This window comes from Arvicanthis niloticus, chromosome 7 (genome assembly GCF_011762505.2).
Source record: "Arvicanthis niloticus isolate mArvNil1 chromosome 7, mArvNil1.pat.X, whole genome shotgun sequence".
NCBI classification, from domain to species: domain Eukaryota; kingdom Metazoa; phylum Chordata; class Mammalia; order Rodentia; family Muridae; genus Arvicanthis; species Arvicanthis niloticus.
In genome coordinates this window covers 12,059,399-12,066,719 of record NC_047664.1, presented here as the reverse complement: position 1 = coordinate 12,066,719, position 7,321 = coordinate 12,059,399, and positions in this window count along the sequence as shown.

The window sequence follows — 7,321 nt, the reverse complement described above, 5'->3', positions numbered from 1 at the left end:
TAATGGGAGCGTTGTTGCACCACCCCAGGCAACTCCATTTTCATTTTTTATGTATATAATATACATATATAAATATACACAAATACATATAGCTTCTACATAGGAGGATTTTTTCAAAATGTCTTTAGTGTTAGTTATTCTTCCCAGTATTTCCCTCCTCTAGCCTCCCCTCCCATCCAACTCCATTTAACCCTTCATGTACCATAGCTTCCATTTAACCCTTTACATCACTGGATTCTATCTCCTCTCCCTTGAAATACCCTCATAGACCTTTACTAAGTTCCTGACCTCTATGGATATTTAAATAGAATATACATATTTGAAGTTTCAAAGTTAACATGTACAAATGAGAGAAAATATCTGATTTCTTTATTTCTTGGACTGGGTTACCTCGTTTGGAATGATTATTTATGGTTGAACATGATGGGACATGCCTTTAATCCCAGGACTCAGGAGGCAGAAGCAGGTGGGTCTTTATGAGTTTAAGGCCAGCCTGGCCTACAAACTGAGTTCCAGGTCAACCAGGGCTACACAGAAAAACTCCACCTTGATAAGCAAAAATAAAAACAACAACAAAAACAGAATGATCGTATCCAAGTCCATCCGTTTCCTAAGAATTTCATAGTTTTGTTCTTTTTAACAGCTGAGTAATACTCCATTTAGCAAATGTACCACATTTTCATCATCCATTTATCAGATGGGCATCTAGAGTGTTTCAATTTGCTAGAGCAGCAATGAACATGGATGAACGAGTATATCCATAGAAATATAAAAAACCTTTGGGTATAGGCCCAAGAGTAATATAGCCTGATCTTGTGGTAGACCTATTTTTAGCTTTCTAAAAGCCTCCACATTGATAGTGGTGACACAAGTCTATGCTCCTGTCAGCAATGAATAAGTTTCTCTTCCCCAGTGTTCATGACAGCATTTTTCATCATTTGGCTTTTGAATCTTAGCTACTCTGATCAAAGTAAGCTGAAATCACAAAGTTCTTTTAGTTTCCATTTTTTAGATGGCTGGGGATGTTGAACATTTTAAAGTGTCTCTCTACCATTTGTATTTCACAGCTTGAGGAATCTATGCTTAGTTCTAGGTCTTACTTTTTAATTAGATTGTTTGTTTTCTTGACATTCAGTTTTCTTGGTTCTTTGTGTATTCTAGATAACAATCCTTTGTCAGGTGTATAGCTGGTAATGTGCTTTTTTTTCCATTCTGAAGGCGCTGTCTTCACTTCAATCATAGTGTCCTTTACTCTACAGAAACTTCTTAACTTCATTAGGTCCCATTTATTTGGCTATGTTTCTTAGCTGCTGCTAGAGTCCTATTCAGAAAGTCCTTTCCTGTGCCAATAATTTCAAACATATTCCCAGTTTTCTCCTCTGTCAGATTCAGAGTATCAGTTCTCATGTTGAGGTCCTTGATCCATTTGGAGCTGAGTTTTGTGCAGAATGAGAGATGAGAGATAAGTATAGAATTTCCTTCTTTTATGTGTATCTACATGTTGATCAACAACATTTCTTGAAAATGCCATATTTTCTCCAATGTGTACTGTTGGCCTCTGTCAAAAATCAGGTGACTTGTAGGAGTGAGGGCTTCTATGTCAGTTCTCAATTCTATTTGATTGATCAATGTGTCCTTTTATTATTATTATAGCTCTGAGTACGTTTGAAACATAGCTTACAAATATCTACAACTCCAGTTCCAGGGGATTCAACACCTTTTTCTTTTTCATGGACATGTATTCGTGTGTGTGTGTGTGTGTGTGTGTGTGTGTGTGTGTGTGTGTGTGTGTACACTGTAGCTGTCTTCAGACACACCAGAAGAGGGCATCAGACCCCGTTACCCCATTACAGATGGTTGTGAGCCACCATGTGGTTGCTGGGAATTGAACTCAGGACCTTTGGAAGAGCAGTCAGTGCTTTAACCACTGAGTCATCTCTCCAGCCCCCCAATATAATTCTTTAAAATATTATGTTCATGAAGAAATGTTCTTTTTTGAGGTTTACATTTTAAAAAAATCTTCTGAGCAGTGATAACACATACCTTTAATCCCAGTAGTTTGGAGGTATATCTCTGTGAGTTTGAAACCAGTCTGGTCTACAATGTGAGTTCCAGGACAGCCAGGGTTGCACAGAGAAATCCCATCTCAAACACACACACACACACACACACACACACACTCAGGCACACACACACACACACTCAGGCACACACACACACACACTCAGGCACACACACACACACACACAGACACACACACACACACACACACACACACACAAACACTCAGGCACACTCAGGCACACACACTCAGGCACACACACACACACTCAGGCACACACACACACTCAGGCACACACACACACACACAGGCACACACATACACACATCAATCCATCTCCTATGTACTAGGGTCATAAGTGGACTCTAGTTTCATTGCAATTGCAGTTAAGAGGATCTAATGGCTGGAGTTGTTTGTTTTTTTATTTTTTTTATTTTTACCTGTCTGTTAAGGCCATTCTCAATTTCTGAGATTCCCTGGCTTATCACCTCTGTCTTCTATCCTCAGAGCAAGTCATAGCAATTAGCTTCTCCAACTATCACTCAAATGCTTGCTCTGACTTACTTTTGATTGCATATCCTTGACTACCATGCTGTCTCACTCCACTTTTAAGAACACCCCTGTCCTCACACTGGATATACTGCACCTAATCAGAATATCTTCTTTTAAAACAGGCTGACTGGAAACCTCTATTTCAACTGAAAACCATCTTTTCTTATTTTATTTTTAGCTTTCAAAACTAGTTTTGAAAATCATCATACAAAGCATTGGGTTTACTTATGAAACTGTCAAACGAAATTCTTTTTTTTTTTTTTTAATTCTTTCTCATTCTTCTGTTCTCCTTGCACCCTACCCCAGTAGCTTTCCTTCTGCTCCCATTTCACATATGTTCTAACCCCATGTTCTTCATTCACACCTCTTGGCTCTGTTGTGGTCCACTTTATAGTGCAAAGCATTTTTTTCCTTTGGTTAAGTAACTGAACATATCCACAAGACTAAGAACAGAAAGAGCCATTATTTACTCTTTTATTTTTGTGGAATGTCAGAGGGAAGACACAGAACCAAAAGAGTATGCGGAAACAAGCTTCGAGGTCAAGCAGAAAAAGAATTCTAGAAACATGTAAGGCCATAGCACCCTGTATGTGTCCAGTCTCATCTCAGAACTAAGCATGGCTGGGCCTGGGTAAATACTCATACAGAAAACAAAAAAGATGGGCTTCCTGGTCAGCTTGAGGAAACCACAGAGCTCTCCACTTCCTTCCCTGCCTTTTAGATGTTATCTTCCCTGACGTTTTCTTTACTGTTGTTTTGAGATAGCATCTCCTGGAGTCCTTGCTTGCTTCAAACTCACTGTATTGCCAAAGATGACTTGGAATTTCTTTCTAATCCTCCTGCCTCTACTTTCCACATGCTGCGATCACAGGCACATACCACTGCTGGATCTGCCACATTTAAAGCTAGAAATCAAACCAATTTTCTCTAAATTAAACTTCTATTGATGATATTTCGACTGGCTCTCTATCAACTAAAAGTCCAGTTAATGCAAACTGGAACCTTCACAGAGGTAGATAGTCACTGGCTACTCCCCATTACAGCTACAGCAGAAGGATAGATAGATAGATACCTGTTTATGTCCAGTGTTTCTGGAGGCTCCAGCATGATGATCATAAATTAGAATGAAAGGGCAGAGAATATTTTGAAATAAAGGAGAAGGGAAACTTCCTTTAGTCGGGAAACTGGTTGATGCTTCTCAGCAGTAGAAAAATCAACAACCCAGCACAATGAAAATAGTTCAAGGTGTTCTCCCAGTCATAAACGTACTATTCCCCAGGAATCTCACTAGAAACCCCATTTACAGAGAAAGTAAAATGTACTGAACTTCTTGTGCAGCCTAGTGACTCTTGGTTGACTTCATCTTATGATAATTACATACAAGACACCTGGAACCACCTCACCTATCTCTTATCAAAGGAGAAAGGGGACAAAAGATTTCTCAACAACATTTTCAGTTGTAACCTACAGAGGTTCTCCACCTTCCTAATGCTGTGACCCTTTAATACAGTTTCTCTAGTTGTGTTGACCACCCAACCATAAAATTCTTCTGTTGTGATTTTATAACTATGGTTTTGCTCCTTTTATGAATTTTAATGTAAATATCTGATATGTGACCCCTCTGTGGCTTGCAACTCACAGGTTGAAAAAACACTGTCTCAGAGCCACCAAGACGGTGTACACAGCTAATGCTAGACAATGAATTCCTTATGCTTTCTTGGAGAAGCCTGTACCTGGACTTGGGCACAACTTATTTTCTTTGACTTTTGAGAAGCCCCCATCCATACTCTGGTGTGTCTTACTTTCTTTGGAGCCCCTCTTCTGTTGGGAGCCGATTTTTAGCAGAAAGCGGCTATCAGCTTTGCAGCCATCTCAAGCCATATACCCTGACGTGAGACTTGTTTTTCTACAGCCTACAATAGCTGAAGCACACTCTGATATCCAACATATTTTGTTTTGCTGTTTACTGCCCCCAACTGAAAGGCGCACGTGCTATCCACGCTATAGACACCTGTAAGGCTTGTCATATCCACACCTGCAAGGCACGTGGCAAAAGCCTATAAATACCCCAGATTTCCCTTCAATATAAGAGAATAGAGGAGACAATGAGAGAGACAATAAAGGAGAGACACAATAAATGAGACTTGAGACTTGATCAGAACCTCTGTTTTGTTTCCATTCTTCGTGTCTCTCCCCCTTCTTCCTCCCCACCTCTCTCTCTCTCTCTCTGTTTCTCTCTCTGTCTCTCTCTCTCTCTCTCTCTCTCTCTCTCTGTCGACCCTGACCCGCAGACTGGAGTGGCAGCTTGGGCCAGGAAACAGTGGCCGCCAAGCGTGGAGTGGAGAGGGCCGCAACACTCTTCATTCTCTCTTTTTCCCCCTGTTATAAAGTGATTTTATTAAATTGATTTAAACATACTGTGGGTCAAATAATATTTCTGAAGATAACAATTATGGACTTTAAAGCTTGATATAAAATTAGTAGCTTCAAAAGTGTTAGTTGTATTCCCCAGCAATAGCATGATAAAATAATTCAACTATGTAGAAAGATAGAGCTCTAGGACTAGCTGGAAATTGGAAAATCATTTAGTCCAGGGTCCTCATTTTGTGAGAAAACTAGACCTGAAGATTAAGTGATTTGCTCAAGCTTACATACCTAATAGTAATAAAGCTAGAAATCAAACCAATTTTCCCTAAATTAAAATTCTATTGATGATATTTCGACTGGCTCTCTATCAACTAAAAGTCTATCCAGGCTTTTCTCTAATGCCCACGCTGTGGTGACATGGAAGTGTAAGACACTACAGGAAATTGCTGTGGTGGCTGTGAGGCCAGGAAGGGGCTTTGTTAGCCAATAGCCCTCTGTGGACAGGGCGAGGGAGTGACCAGTGGGCCAAAGGCTTGCCTGAAGATGTCTACATTGAAACACATGGTGACAAACCCTGCCCACTGACCATGTGCTCCTACAAAGGCCTCTATACACCAAGGCTTCAGTTTTACAAGAACTTCTTCCAGTCAAAGATCAAACAAAACAAAATTAAAAAAAAAAAAAACCAAAGCAACAACAACAAAACACCAACTAAGCAAGTCTCATATTTCCAATCGTCTGGAAAGTTCTTTCTCCAGCCTTAGATGGCTGGCAGAAGCCACCAAGCCAGTTACCCACTTCAAATTTACAGGTCATTAGTTTCTCCCAAAGACTTCCTGAACAAAGAGCTGTATGTGGGAGACAGAGAACGAGAATGAGAAGGAAACGGAACTGGGAACCTTGTGTTGGTGTCACCGGGGACTTTTGGTCTTCTCAACATCCCTTGAGATCTTCCATGAGTTTTACTGTCAGTAGAAACAAAACAAACACAATAGGCCTATAAATGCTAGCCACTTCGCTCCTGGCTCAGCACCTCCCCTCCCTGCACGCTACCTCCAGCACCGGCATTTCGTCCCCAGAGCCAGCAGCACCTGTGCTGTGTACTGTCATTGCTCCCTTCACCTGACCCCAGCACCTTCAGTGCAGACTTCCTGATGCTTGCTACCTGGCCTCCCACCCGCCTCTACTTACTACTCTAGTTTCTCGTAGCACTTAACCACTACTGCAAACTACGTTATTTATGTGTTAACTCACTTATCCCGTCTTCTCCAGAGGTGAATTTCATGATCCAGTGGCATTCTCAGCACCCAGTACATGTCTGACACCCAGGAGGCACTCAATAAATACTCAGTGAGTGAGTGAGGATGTTGGATCAGTGATGCACACTCATGCCTAAAAAGAACTGTATGTGACTCATGATGACACCTACACATTATTGTCTGAGGTGACAGATTCATCCTCAGTGACTCCCCAGTCAGCCCTCTCAAGGCCTTCCTAGCTAGTAAGTAATTCCACCACTAAAAAAGGGAGCCTGAGAGTAATTCCACCACTAAAAAAGGGAGCCTTTGAAGTAGGCAAACTCAGTTTGCTTGCTTTCTCCTCCCTCATATATACATTCAGCTACTTAGAAAAAAATTCAAGTTGGAGCACGTGACGAAGCCACTAGAAAATAAGTCTAACACAGTGATTAGCGGAGTTCACAAAACTAAAGAAAAGTTCCAGGGCACGTACACCTGCCAATGATCCCTGATCAGCTGAGTGAGTGCATATGACTTTCCTAACATCTGAAATGAAGTTTAATGCTGTCTAGGAAGGGATAAGTGTTTATAGGTACTCCGAGGACATAAGGTAAGGTGGGCTCAGAAATAACAGGATATATGGAAAACTATGTCAGGGTTGAGTCAAATGGCAACCTCAGAAATACCAGGACTCGGCCTTGCCGGGAGCTGCCCGTCTTTAAATGTACTGACTGGTAGGTAGGCTTGAATAGAGGAAGGAACATGAGCTCCAAAAGGGAGTGTCTGGCACTGCCCGGAAGCACAGCACAGACAGCTGACTGAGTGGCTGAGCAAGGCTCCTGAGTTTGGAGTATTATTTCAACTCTGTGGCATATAGCCAGAGTCTCAGGAAACACCTACCATACCTGTGATGGGGACACAATGCTCCATCCTGGGCACATAGCATTTCCAAGTTCAGAAACACAACTTCACCTAAACCTCCTCTGAAAGAATGATTTTCTGGGAACTGCTGTAGATGTTCCTGGGTTCGATGTAGGTGAATTCGAGGTTTCCTTCCTAGTGGCACTTAGGTTTAAGATTTTTAAATTCTTAGCAAACATTT